General features: G+C 55.9%; 1 protein-coding gene across 3 annotated transcripts in view; it reads right to left on the bottom strand.

The window, feature by feature from the left end:
* RBM19 (RNA binding motif protein 19) overlaps window positions 1-14,476 on the bottom strand; it is a 120,923-nt gene that overhangs the window by 5,763 nt on the left and 100,684 nt on the right.

The raw sequence follows: 14,476 nt of genomic DNA, 5'->3' as shown, positions 1-14,476 counted from the left end.
GAATGTCACCAAACATCAATACCCGAGAAATTAACTTGACAAAGAGCTCAGCCGTCCCCCAACAACCCCCCAGTCCTGCCCCCGTCCCCCCCCACAGCCCCCCAACCACCCTCCAACTACCATTTTGCATTTCTGGAGTTCCCCATCTAATGATTTTATTTTTCAATTAATTCCTTGACAGAATGCCAGCCCGCGTCTCTCTCCCGTCCCTGGCTGGCGCTGTCGCCCTGCGTGCAAGGCGGGGGGCGGGCAGGGGGAAGGGTACGGGCGGGGGCAGGGGGCTGTTGGGAGGAGGAGAGGAAGCTTCATGGCTGGTCAGGGAGGAGGGGGTTCTGGAAGGGACCCCAGTGTGACCGGTCGTGGACAAGGGGTTTGCGACCGATGGCGTGGCCGGCTGGAGCCAGGCTGCCCAGATCGCAGGTGAGGCTGCTGTCCCTGCTGGGCTACCGGGGGCCTGGCCTCCCCGCTCTGTGCTCCGTCTCGGCAGGTACTGAAGAGCACCTGGCTTCACGGGGGCCGAAGAGCCATCAGCAGGGCAGAGGTGCTGAAGGCCTTTACAACAGAGCCCTGTACCCACGAGGCATGCGATGAAGGTGAGCCAACCCTGACTGTCATCAGCGGGTGCAGTGACGGAGAACACATGGGCCGGCCACCTCCCTCCTGCATGAGACGAATGAGAGTGGTGGCACCAACCCTCGACAGGTAACAGTGGCCGTGGCGGCTACCCCTTCCTGGGGGTCACCCACGGCGTCAGCGGGCAACCTGGGGATGTATTAACAGCTCCCTACCCACATGGAGGGCCAGGGGCCTTCTCTGGCTACGAGGGCACCCCTGGCCCCAGCACAGGGGAGGCTGGCAGTGATGGGGACTGAAGCCCCCTGAAAAGATGTCCCGGCTCCTTCGACTTCTGGGGGACAGTTCGGAGCGGCACAGCTCTAGGGGGGTCCCCCCGGGCTGCATACTGCACACACACTGCCTACCGGCTCCCCTCCCAGCTGCTCTGCTGGGAGCCTTACCCACACCTCAGGGGCTGCTTCCGGGGAACCCAAACTAAGGCACGCAAACGGCAGACACTGTGTCTACAGGTGAGCAAACGGCACGAAGCAGGGCCTCACGGGGCCAGCACACTGAAGAGCGTCTGGACTTGCTGACATCATTGATTAAAAAAAAAAAAAGTTACTAATATGGAAAAATGGGAAAGGCTACACAAGAGCCTCCATTTCTAGTTTCTCTTGAAACCGGCTAACCTGGGCACACCGGGCCCATGTCCCCACCTAAGGGTAACTGATGGGCTGTGTGCTGGTTGCTCCTGGAGATGGAGGCCTCACTCATTTGGGTGTTTTATGACTGTTCCGGGAGGCCCGAAGCTCGCTGCTCCCCGAGATGAAGGGCAGGTGAGGCAAAGTATAAAGTGCAGGCCCGTGTAGCGGGTTTCCCCTATTAAACCCGAAACAGGCGACTCCAACAGGCTGGGGGCGGCGGGAAAGGGTAGCAGGTGTAACCCTCTCCCGTCTGTCCCTCAAGGGGAGGAGAGGAAGGAGGCTGGGGTGGGGAGTAGAGGGTGGCATTCCAGGTGTGGACAGGGCACCACCGCCTTCAGATGGCCTGCTGCCCCAGGCCATCGGGCACACGAGGCGCTGGAGACAGGGTGTGGGCCCTGTCGGCGGGGGTGGGGAGGGGGTGTTGGGCACCCCGAAGGCTGGCCTAGTGTCTGAGGCTGCCCGCTCTTGGGAGCCCTGCCTCCCATGCTCCAGACTTGCGGACCCCGTGGGCAAAATCCTCAGATTCCCAGACAGGTCTGCATCCCAGGGCTCTGTTCACAGTAGGCGCACACTAGACGCTCACAGAATAATGGGCAGTGTGTAGACAGGACCAGCCTGGCTCCCACGACCAAACCAGTGGCACTTTATTGGTACAAGGAGGCTGTTTCAAGGAGGTACCTTTTCAAAGCACAGCTGGTTCCCAAGAAGCACGTGTGATCTGAAAGAATCTTCTCTGAGCCAGCAGGCGGGAGACTGGGCCCCAGGCCCACCTGTGCCACCTCAAGGATTTAAGGGAGTCACTTAACTCCATTCCTCAGTGTTCCTATCTGTTAAATGGGGATAGTGCCTGCTCTCCTGATCTCAGGCCTTGAAGGTTCCAGCCTTTAGTCATTCATAGCAAGTAGTCGTTGAACACACACACACACACACACACACACAGTAGTCACTGAATACACACACACACACACTGTACCAGGCCTGGTGCTAGGGATCAGCTGCCAAGAAAACCACAAATGACAAACCGAACCAGTAGCCACAGAGGCCACGCTGGGTCCCGGTGCTGGCAGAGGTGGGCTGTGAGCTGTCACTCGCACTAGGAGTCACCTCTGTCACTCACACCAGTGATCACCCCAGTCACCTCTGACCTACTCGAGTCTCGTGCTCCTATCTGTAGAAAGGGCGTGACCGAAGTGGCCACTGCAGAGCAGTCAACAAATAAGGTGTGGACACCCACAACCCAATGCCAGGTACGCAGAAGCGTAAAAACACAGGTGTCTTTGAAGAACACCCGGAGGGTGGGCAGTGCTCAGGAAACGGGGAAGCCAGTGGGCTGAGCTAGAGCCCAGAGAACCCTGCATCCCTGGGCCTCGAGCCCAGCTCTCTGGGCTGCAGGCAGCGGAATGGGCGTGGACTCACAGGCCTCCCACGAGCCGGGAGATATCACTGCCCCATTTTTCAGATGCAGTAGCACCTGTTCTAGGGCTTTGGGGAAGATGTGCCCACGTGGGACCCTGAGCTCAGATCGGGCTGGTCCCGGGGCCTTCCTGTCACACCCCAGAGACACGTGTGTCCCCTGGCTCTGCTGCCCGCCCTGCAGGGGGAGCCAGCGGCCCAGACTCCTCAGAAGGCACTCCTAGACAGGAAGGGCGTGAAACAGACGCAGGCCATGTGTCAGCACCCCCTTGCCTGCATCAGCTGTTTTTTTTCTCCAGGAGCTACTGAGCTTCCTTGGTGGTCCAGCGGCTAAGACTCTGAGCTCTCAATGCAGGGGGCCTAAGCTTGATCCCTGCTCAGGGAACTAGATACCCACACGCCACAAGAGTTCACAGGCTGCAACTAAAGCTTATACATGCTGCAACAAAGATGGGGCACAATTAAAATTAAAAAAAAAGCTGCTATTGGTTCCCAACCCATAGCCTGATAGAATCATCTAGAAAACCTCTGATACCTGGACCCTACTCCCAGAGGTTCTGATGCAAATGGCCTGGGGTGGGCATTGGTTACTGTGACTACTGCTATGATTACTCACAGTGCTCAGGACTCAGGTCGACCTTGCTGTGCTCTGGGCATCCTGGGGGCCTAGGAGTTACAGGTAGCTGGGCTGGTGGGCTCCCATCCACGGGGGTTGGTGAAGCTGCCTGGCCTGGATTATTGTGGATTTAGTCCCTGGTAGGGCCTTGGGGCTGGGCTAAGCCTGGGGACTTTGGGGCTTGGTCCAGCACATGTCTGCATTAGTTACAGATGCTGGAGAGGCCTGTATAGGCTGGGGAGGCAGTGGGGAGGCCAAAGGAAGGTGACTCACTGCAGAGGACCAAAAAAAAAAAAAAAAAAAGGAAAAGAAACCAGGAGAGGCAGAAGGTGCCCCCCACTCTCCTGTCTCGGGCCTGGAGAGATCTTCCCATTTCTGGGGGCTTGGTCAGCATTAGATCCCTGTCCCTTTTCTCTTGGCAAAGTCCTTGGGTTGGGAGTAGAGGCTCAAAAGAATCAGTAACATCATCTCAAGAGGCCAAGGTGGGATGCTGTCTGTACCAGGATCTGTAAGTGCAAAGGCCTAAAGGCGCCAGGGAGGAATGTGATGGAGTTAATCGGTCTGAGCGGTGACCACAGGGACGGACGCGAACTGTGGCAAAAGGGGGAAAAACAACAACAATAAACAAACAGCCCATGTAACCCGGCCCCAGCTACCCTGTGAGTGCAGGACCAGGAGCGGTCAGATCTTATTTTTCAAGAGAGGCCAATAAGAGAAGCCACTGTAATGAGAAGCCCAAGTACCGCAACTGGAGAGGAGACCCGCGAGTCCCAACTAGAGAAAGGCCCGGGTGCCGCAACGAAGACCCAGCACAGCCAAAACTAAGTAAGTAAAATTTATAATAATATTAATTCAAAAAACCCGCCTTATTTCCTATCTTCTAGGCAAAATACAGACCCGCGATCTTATCGACGGCTCACCAGAGCGGCCTGCTTCACTCTCTCTCCCCTCTGCCTACAGGGCCCCACTAGCTTCACTTGTGGCCCTGAGCAGTAACGACAACCTCCTCGTCCATGTGTTTTCCTTGGGTTTCTCAGGCCTGGGCCAGCCTACGGTTCAGAAACAAACCGGCCACCCCCTGCCACCAGCCACAGACCCGAAGGCGAGTCCACCCTCCTCCAGCCCCTATTTCTAGCACTTTGGTCCCCAGGTCCCTGAACCTTCATCCAATCCGGGCTCGGCCCCTTCCCCTCCCAAGTTGCTCTGAAATTCTCCTTCTGTCAGTTTAATTCTGTGATCGATGAGGAAGAGCAGGAGAAATGGCCCGGCACAGCTGGTTTCCCCGTTAGCCCTAGCAGGGATTCCTGGCCTCGCTGGCGATGGCTGAGTGAAATGTTTGCAGAACGCAGAGAACACAAGTCAATAACAATTTAGCTGGATTGGGAGCAAGTACCTTCTCCGCACGGACAGCCACTCCCGGGGGAAGGCGGAGACAGTGTGCAGGATATTGCCGGAGCGCTTGGAAATATTTCCAAAACACCACTCAAAGAAGATCGGGGCATGGGGTGGGTGGGAGCAAGGGGGAGGGGGTGCCCAGGGAGACACCTGCTCTGGCTTGCTCCAGGCCCCCTCCAGCCTCCCCAGCGCCTCTGCAGGGAGAAAACACTCGGCTCTCGGAGCCTGGCTCCCTCCCCACGGCCCAGCCATTGGTACTCTTGCTAGCAGTTGCCACCACGGAGCCACCATGACTGAAACCGCTCCTGCTTCCTGATTTTTCTTCTCTCGATTCTGCCTCCATCAGCTGGGGTGGCCGGGTGTCGAGGAAGAGTGTGTTTCCTGGTCAGTTTCAACCTCTCCTGCTGTGGCCCGTCAATATGGCTGGGAGCAGGAGAAGGAACTAAATTCAGCACCCTGGACAGGGATGCGCAGCCACTTCCAAGGGGCAGGGGTGAAACACCTCCTGTAAAGCACCCCGGGGCCCATGGTGGCCTTTACTCTGTTGGGACCCTTGGTGGCAATCCAGGACAGTCTTCCCTCGCCTCCTGGGTCTTTCGAGGCCTCTGGAACAAGGGCTGCCACTGCGAAGCCTTAAGGTGGGAATGAGAGACACCCAAATGGAATAAAAATGAGGTGAGGGGAGCTTATGGGAACCTTCTGTCTCCAGGTAGCTGGCAAGATCCATGGCAGACGGATATTTTGAATAATAAATTCTGTGACTCCACATGCTTGCTCAAACTTTCCTGACTGTGATTTTTAAAGCCTGAAGATTATGTTTTCATGGCCAAGATCAAGGAGGCCATTTGCAAGGGCTAGCATGGGGATAACAGGCTCTCCTGGTCCCCGATCTTTTGAAAATGTGCCGTCCGGTGAATGATTAAGTTACAGAAGGGGAGGGTTTGGTGAACTGTTGCGGGCTTTAAATATCATTTGTATGCTGATGACTTCCAAATTTATATCTCTGCCTGGACTTCGCCCCTGAGCTCCGAACTCATAGATCTATCTGCCTGACATCCCACGGTGAGTCCTAATAGGTGTCTCAAACCCGACGTGTCCAGATCACCTCCCCCCACCACCCGCTCTTCCCAGCTTCATCATCACGTGGCAGCACCATCCTCTGAAAGGCTCGCTTTGAGCAAATAACTCCATTCTGGCCTTAATTTCCCCTCTGCCTTCCAGAGGCAAGTCTGGCCAGCTGTATCTTTACCGCATATGCTCAAACCACTGCCTTCTGTCCACCCCTCTGGTCTCCGTCCCTGCTCAGACCACCGCCCTGGTCAGCTGGGACGACTACATTGGGACTCCTATTCCATATTCTTGCCCGGTGTAGCAGCGAGCATGAAGTATGAAGTGTGATACAACGGGCCATGGCACTCCCCAGTTTAAATCTTTGAGGGACTTCCCATGTAACTTGATGAAAAGTCAGGCTTCCTGCACCACCCCTTAAGATCCCACGCCACAAAGATCCCACGAGGGAGCCCTGCTGGCCTCTGTGGCTTTGTTTCCGACCACGCTCCACCCGGGACTTCTTCTCCAGCCACAGTGGCCTGCTATGAGCAGCCTTCTGCCCCGGGGCCTTTGCACCTGCGGCTCCCTCTGCCTGGAAGGATGTCCCCCCAGTTCTTGGGCTGGCCGGCTTCTTTCCCTCACACAAAAACACCAACGCCTGGGAAAGACTTTTGCAACTGTTAGAGGAACACTGACTGAAGCTGCCTGCCCTGGCCAGGCACTGTAGGAGTCATGTGCATGAATTATTTTACAACAGAAGGTCCTGGTGAGGAACATGGAGCTAACAAGCCCCTACCAGCCAGAAGAATTTGGGAAAAGTCAAAAGGAGAGAGGAGACACCAGTCCATATGTCCTACCCACCTTCTCAGAATCCTCCTCACTGGAATCCATCTTGGCTGAGCAATGCATGTGCCACCGGGAATGGAGTCTGAATGATTGGCCAGAGACAACCCGGAAACTAACCCCATCACCATAAACCCTGAGACTACATGGCAGAGCGGTCCTGTTGGGCTCCCTTACCCTCCTGCTTCCCACCTAGGCGTCCCTTCCCCAATAATCTCTTGCTTTGTGAGCGCATGTGTCTCCTTGGACAATTCATTTCTGAGTGTTAGACAAGAGCCCGCTCTTGGGCCTTGGAAAGGGTCCCCCTTCCTGCAACAAAAACCACCACATTTGGAATCTCTCCTCCCTCCTCCCACCCTTGAGGAGAATAAATTAGCCTTCTGCATTTCCTGCACAGAGCTTGCGATCATCAGAACTTTCTTGTCATCACTTTTTAAATCATTAGTCTCTCCCACTCAAACACCAGCTCCATGAGGGCAGGGACTGTCTCTTCTGGTGGCTGCTTTGTCCTTGCTGCCAAGTTAAGGCTGGGTAATTAGACGATCAATGGGGAATTGAGGGTGTGAATGACCAGAATGGGAAGCAAGGCTCTGGAGCCTCTGCTCCAGGAAAAGCTGGGGGATTCCTAGGCAGAGGACTTGAGGTAGGAGGATGAGACTGTGATTATCATGCCTCTAAAACAGTACACTCTCTGAGAAAGGGGGGTTATGTGGGAGAAATTAGCCACCCACATGGCTTCAGACATAAAAGAAGGGCAGCCATTTCACAAGCCCTAGGGGCAGTAAACTTTTTCTCTAAAAGGGGAGACAGTAAATATTTTAGGGTTTTGTGGGCCGTAGGGTCTCTGTCATAACTACTCAACTCTGTCCTTATGATGTGAAGACACAGCTAGAGACTTTATGTGAAAAATGGGCATGGCTGTGTGCCAAAAAACAGCTGTATTTACAAAAATGGGCTTTAGGCTGGATCTGGCTGTGGGCTGTAGTTTGTAACCATGGTCCTACTTGGACCATGGAACCCAGATCTGATAAAAGGTGCGGGGATAATTTTAGGGATTTAGGAACTGCTGGGGTCTCGGCAGTGGTGATAGGGTGAGCTGTCCTATAGTGTGCAAAGATGAGTGTCCTCAGGAAAAGTCACTTGACCCTTCTGCGGCTGTTTTCACCTCCGAAAAACGGGAACAGCACCTCTTTCTAGGGAGTTTGAGGCTAAAATGAGATAGCGCGTGAAACCTGGCACCGCCCCCGGTGCACGGTACATCTTCAACAAAGCTCTCTCCTCTTTCTCTGACTTCATCTTTAACAAGGAGGCACTTGACTGCCTCTCTTCTGACCAGTGGGGTTTCAAGGGTCAAGGTTAGGGCTCCCTGGCAGCACAGCACACAGGGCTGCTCTCAGAGAGTCCAGGACACATTAGATGCTCCATTAAAAGGGGCCCTTCTGATGACCAGGGCTTTTCTGTTCGCTTATTCACCCCACGGGTTGTTGGTGAGCACCTGCTCTGTGCTGGATGCTAAGACGAGGCCAGGGACGTGGGGAGGACCATGTCCCCTGGAGGATCACGTCTCTTGGGGAGTAGCCAGGTTGAACCACAGAGGTGAACACACAGTGCAACAGAGCAGGACCCTATGGGGCCTTCCCAGGACAGGCCCGCCCCCATATCCTCTGCTTTAGCTCTTTTCTGAAGTGTCCAGACAGCAATAATTGATGCAAATTTCTCCAGTTGTTTCGCAGATATGAACACCCACCCCATCAAATGGAGGGTGTTAACTACCTGATGAGATGAAGGAGGTGGTTAGACAGCATCACCGACCCAACGGGACATGAATCTCAGCAACCTCCCGGAGACAGTGGAGGACCGGGGAAGCCTGGCGTCCTGCAGTCCATACGATCACGAGTTGGACGACTGAGCGGCTGAACAACGACCACCTGATGACCGTGAGCTCATAGCCCCAGGCTTCCTGGAGCCTAAAGACCGATAAAGTTAACCCCTGTGACACCGCCCTGTTACCTCACCATCAGTCAGAAAATTATGCACGATCTGATCACGGATCCGGGGATCCCCTCCTCCCAACAGGCTTTTAAATACGCTCTGCTGGAACCCTTAGGGGAGCTTGAGGGTTTTTGGGGTCAGAAGCCAGCTTGTCTTTTTGCATGGCCCTGCAATAAACCTTTCTCACGTTTCAGTATGACCTCACTATGCATCTGGCATGGGAACCTGTGTTCATTAAAGTGTCAGGGAGATGAGGTGTGGGGTGACAGGGGAACTCCCAGGACGGCAGGTGTCGGGGAGAAGTCCAATCTCTGATACTTGGGCTGAGATCTCAAGTCACGGGTGGGTGGGTCAGGCCGACGGAGCCAGGGGCCCAGGAATTGGGCTCCTTACTTCCCCAGCAGGGAGGGCCACCATGCTGAAAGCCAGTGACAGCCTGGGCCTGATGAGGGCAGCTCTCACATCCCAGGCTGGCCTGGCTTGGCCGGGTGGGGGAGCGGCGGCACTGCCAGCCACTTGCCACGCTGGTCATGTCTGCGCTCCCAGCTCTGGAGGTGAAAGGTACAGCCGCTAACCACAGCCCATCAGTCTCCCAGCTGGAATAAGACAACGCTGGGAAGCAGAGCCGCGCTCCCGGCCAAATAAAAGCCTGTTTGCCCCGGCCTCCCTGGCTGTGCGCGCTCGAAAACAGAGGGTTCTGCGGGCGGATTGCTTCCGTACCATTATATTCTGTCGGCGGCGCTCGCAGGTACCACAGCCTGCCGGGGCCCTGAAAGCTTCTCAATGCCCTGACCCTGCTGGTTTGTAACACGCTCGGGAAGAAAGGGACGCAGCCAGTGGCCGCCTTTCTGCTTTCTTCCCTCCGTGCTCTCTCTTTTCACCCTCCCGCATGCAAGGCACCGAAGAATAGCACTTCACCTGCTGGGGGGCCGCAGAGCTGTGGATGAGATAGCTGATTCCGGCCAGGAAGGGAGGCAGGGAGATGACGGGAAGGCGGGACTGAGGAACGGGGTGGTCGTGTTCATCCCTGGGCGCGAGTGTCGCTGTCCGGAGTCAAGGGCTTTGCCTACTCGGGGCAGCTTTTCCAATGACTTTCAAAGACCTGCTCTCGGCTGGTCCATTTGATGGGTGTTTTGTTAAATGTCAATTCACCAGGGACTATCTAATGCCCCACGTGATCAGGGACACCAGTGGATGAAATGAAGACTGCCCACCCCTGCCTTGGGGAAGGGGCACTGGGGGGTTTGCTCTGAGCTTTTGTGGCTGCTGATAAGGGACCCTAGGTAAGTGGTGAGGTTGAGACAGGGGGCTGAGGGCATTTAATTCCCACGATCGCATCAGATGGCCAGACAGCACTAATTTTTATCGGCGAGGAATCCATCTCCTCCTCCTTGTTGTTACCGTGTACTGAGAAGCACCTTCTGTGTGCCAGGCATGGGGACCAGGTAGCATCCAGGATCAGATGCAAACACACCATCCCGTGCCCTGCCCAGCTGATGGGCATTTCATTCTCATTCTCTCTCCCTCCCTTCCTCTCTCTCACATATTCCCTGTTGTCCGGGCTTCTAAAAACTAGGATTCCTCTTTACGTCTCTTTCCTCTGCCCAGAGAGCATCCTCCCTTGGCCTGGGTCCACAGGAATGCAAGGAAAACAGGATGTGTAAGCGCCTGGCAGGGGAGGGGAGAAAATGTAGCATCTGCTGCCTTCTCACTGGGCACCCTCAGCTTCAGAAGCATCATCTCCTGTAAGCCCCGGCCCCTGCCCCGCCTTTGAGGTAACACCCTAGTCCCACTGTACAGATGGCAAACCGAGGCGGAGCAACCTGCCTGAGGTCACTGCACAGACTGGGGTGAAACGTAAGGGGCCATGTGCACAGCTGCTCACGGGTAGCCAGCAGGATGGCTAGAGGCCCAGCTCTGACTCCTGACTCGGTCACTAGTGGCTGGGCGCCCCTGGGGAAGTCACTGGCCCTCTCTGGGCCTCGGTTTCCTCATCTGGGAAACGGAGGATAATGACGGTGTTTACCTGCCAGGATTCTGCAGGATTAGTACCTGTGAAAGCCCATAGACAGTACCTGGCACGGACTGAGGCTTAACAGATGAAGGTTGTCATGGGAATAATAATAGTAATGAGTATTACTTGGCCCGAACTGCTCGTGGAGCTGTGCGCCTTGACCTCGGCTTGTCAGTGACCAACAGGGGAGAGAAGAGCTGGTCAGAGGGCCTGGGAAGCCCTCGGCCCAGCAGCACCCTGTCCCCACGGTCTCCCCCAGGGGAGCGGCGGGCCTGGTGGAGGAGCTGAGCCCCGGAGGTGAGGGTGAACTTGGGGTGGTGCACGGTGACTGCACCAGCCATAATGGCGGGCCTCTCCATCACTCTGACCACCTCGGAGGCCACGGTGTCACCAGTGAGCTCCCTGCTGGATCCCCCCAAATGGCTAAGACGCCGGCCTTTCATTCCGAGGCCCACCTTCCCCAGGGAGCCCTTTGTCGTGGCCTCGGTGCTCGGGTTGGGCAAATGGGGCTCGGGGCTTCCACCTGAGATCTGAGTGCCTTCCTGGCACAGCTCAGGGCCCGGGGGGAGGCACTGGGCATGGATCCCACCTGCCCTTGAAGTCTGCCAGGGCCCTGGAAGCTCTGAACAATGCAGATTTTGACACAAACGAGCTGGGTACTTTTCGCCATGGGAAAGGGGCAGAGCCGGGAAAAGGGTGCAGCCAGCAGGGCAGGAGGCCAGCAGCCCTATTCTGAGTATTTAGGGCCGCTGCGGTACCCCGTTCCCAAGGAGATCCACAGACAATGGGCAGGTGGGTGAGAGGGCTGACATTTTCAGAGCACCGGTTTTCAGCTGACGTGTCTGCCCTGCTTCCCCCACAGCGTTCTGCCTACTGGGGAGGGACGGAGGGGGTGTCACTCCAAGGATGGGGTGCTACAGCCAGGCTGTCCGAGAGTGCAAACTCTGCTTCCACCCCCTACTATCTAGGTGACCCTGGGCAAGTTCTGTCATCTATGCGAGCCTCAGTCCCTTCATCTGTAAAACGGGGTGACTGAGGGCATCCACCCCCGGTGGCTCAGCGGTAAAGAACCCACCTGCCAATGCAGGAGACGTGGATCCGACCCCTGGGTCGGGAAGATCCCCTGGAGAAGGACATGGCAACCCACGCCGGTATTCTCGTCTGGGAAATCCCGTGGACAGAGGAGCCTGGTGGGCTACAGTCCATGGGGTCGCGAGAGTCAGACACAACTGAGCCACTTGTGGAATGGCAAACAGAAGCCCCAGGCGGTGCAGGGACTGGTCCCAGGACGCTCGGCTAGGAGGCACTCAGCGGAGCCTCTCCATGCCTCTGTTTCTTTATCTGTACGATGAATACGTTGGCCACTCGATGCGAAGAACTGACTCAATGGAAAAGACCCTGATGCTCGGGAAGACTGAGGGCAGGAGGAGAAGGGGTGCAGCAGAGGATGAGAAGGTTGGATGGCATCACTGACTCAATGGACATGAGTTTGAGCAAACTCCAAGAGACGGTGAAGGACAGGGAAGCCTGGCGTGCTGGAGTCCATGTGGTCGACACGACTTAGCGACTGAACAGCAGCAAGCTGGGGACAGCAGTACCCACGGCAGCAGGGGCTGCTGTGAGGATGAGAGACACGATGCGTGTCACATACAGACGGTGCCCCAGCACAGAAGAAGTCCTTATTATTAATACACAGTAGCTGTTATGAGTCCCTCTACACTCAGCTGGTCTCAGTTCTGTCATCTGCAAAATGGGGCTGTTCACACCCACTGCATAGTGCTGTGAGAGCATGAATGGGAAGATAGATGCAAATTCACTGCTGTTTTTCCCACTATTATTGCATTAGGTTGGCCAGAAAGTTCATTTGGTTTTTTTCCCATACCATCTTTTCCAAACCATCGTCAAGTTTTTTCAAAAGATAGTTCATGCTGCTGCTGCTAAGTCACTTCAGTCATGTCCGACTCTGTGCAACCCCACAGATGGCAGCCCACCAGGCTCCCCCGTCCCTGGGATTCTCCAGGCAAGAACACTGGAGTGGGTTGCCATTTCCTTCTCCAATGCATGAAAGTGAAAAGTGAAAGTGAAGTAGCTCAGTCGTGTCTGACTCTTAGCGACCCCGTGGACTGCAGCCTACCAGGCTCCTCCGTCCATGGGATTTTCCAGGCAAGAGTGACTGGAGTGGGGTGCCATTGCCTTCTCCGGATAGTTCATGAACAAACTGTTAAAAAAGTTTGTTTTGGCTGCGCTGGGTCCTGCTGGGTGCACGTGGCCTTTTTCTCTAGCTGCGGCGGCGAGCGGGGGCTACTCTCTAGTTCTGGTACCTGGCTGTCGTCGAGGCGGCTTCTCCTGTTGCAGAGCACGGCTGCTAGGGTGTGGGCTCAGCAGGTGTGCTGCGTGGTGGCATGCACGGTCCCACATGCCCTAACCCTAACCCCTTCTTTTTTTTTTTTTTGGCTGCAGGGCATGTGGGATCTTAGTTCCCAGACCAGGGATCAAACCTGTGTCCTCTGCATTGGCAGGTGGATTCTTAACCACTGGACCACCAGGCAAGTCCCCCAAACCAACTTTTTGGCCAACCTAATACCTGCCCGTCTGGGCCTCGGCCTGCAGTTGACCTGGGGAGATGGCCAATCTCACAGAAGCGCTTCCAGCTGTGGCTTTCTTCTGGGGGGAGGCTGTCTTTGGAGATCAATCTATTGAAGGGGGTTGCTCTCCAAGGCAGGGCAGGACTGCTGAGCCTGCACTCTCCCGCTGGCCCCAGGGAGGAGAGGTAGGGGGGGATGGAAGAGTCCCTTACACAAACATTTGCCGATGGGTGCATTTGGGCCTGTCAATGGCTGTCGATAAAGATAGGATTTGGGGACTTATTGAGTCGTGTGCTTGTGGCTGTGTACTTAGTCCTAACGTCTCTGGTTTCTCGTCTGCCTTTACTTATGGATTCCCCAGTCTTGGACGGGCCCCGGCTGGCATGGGGGCTCAGAGATCAACCCATCAGTGACAAACGTAAGCCCAGTGGTGCAGTCTCCACCATGGGAAAGGCGCTGGTCCAGCGGGGAGAAGAATCGTAAAGAAATACATGATGACGCGGCAAGGAGATATAGGAACACCCGTGGAAACAGCGGAGGACAGAGCCGTTACTGATAACCTGAGGAGCGGGGAAAGGGAACGCTTCCTGGAGGAGGTATCCTTTGCGCTAGACCTTAAACGCTAGATAGGCACTGACCAGGTTGAAAAAAAACTTGAGGCAAGGCACTGTGAGCAGAGGGAAGAGCATATGCAAAGTCAGTGTCTTGCTGGGCGTTTGGGGACGGTGACCTCCGAGGGAGGTGTGGTGGGGAAGGATTAGGCGGGAGAGGCCCCTGGGTTGGGCAGGGGGGTGTGTTCTAAAGAGTCTGGTGGGCGAAGCTACAGTCACAGGGCTTCCATTCCACTTCTGGACGACATGCTGGAGAAGGCAAGGCTTGTGTAAGCCCCTCCGGCCACCCTTTCCGACTCCACCTGCTCCCGTCATGCTGGCCAGCCTGCTTCTCCACTGTCACACTCATAACAACCTCGGGGAGCCCTTCTGTGGGCACAAGCGTCGCCTCTGCTGGGAGGCCTGTCTGGATCCGGCGCCTTCCACCTGGACCCAACCCCGGCCACCCGCCCAGGTCAGTGCTGCACTGCCGGACGGGGCATGGCAGGGGTCACTAATAATTAGCGGGGGTGGGCTGAGTCATCGGCGGGGCCGGGTGATACCACCAAGGCTTGTGAGAGGCAGGGCTTGGTTCTGGCAGGAAGCACACGGGCAACTGAGGACGCACAAGTAAAGGGGTAGCGGCTGCAGAGAAATTGGGGCGAGGGGCCCCTGAACCCTGGACAGAGAGCACTCGCTAGGTGGAGAGGGCTACT

This window comes from Bos taurus, chromosome 17 (assembly GCF_002263795.3).
Source record: "Bos taurus isolate L1 Dominette 01449 registration number 42190680 breed Hereford chromosome 17, ARS-UCD2.0, whole genome shotgun sequence".
Lineage (NCBI taxonomy): Eukaryota > Metazoa > Chordata > Mammalia > Artiodactyla > Bovidae > Bos > Bos taurus.
This window is presented reverse-complemented; position numbering and strand designations above follow the sequence as displayed.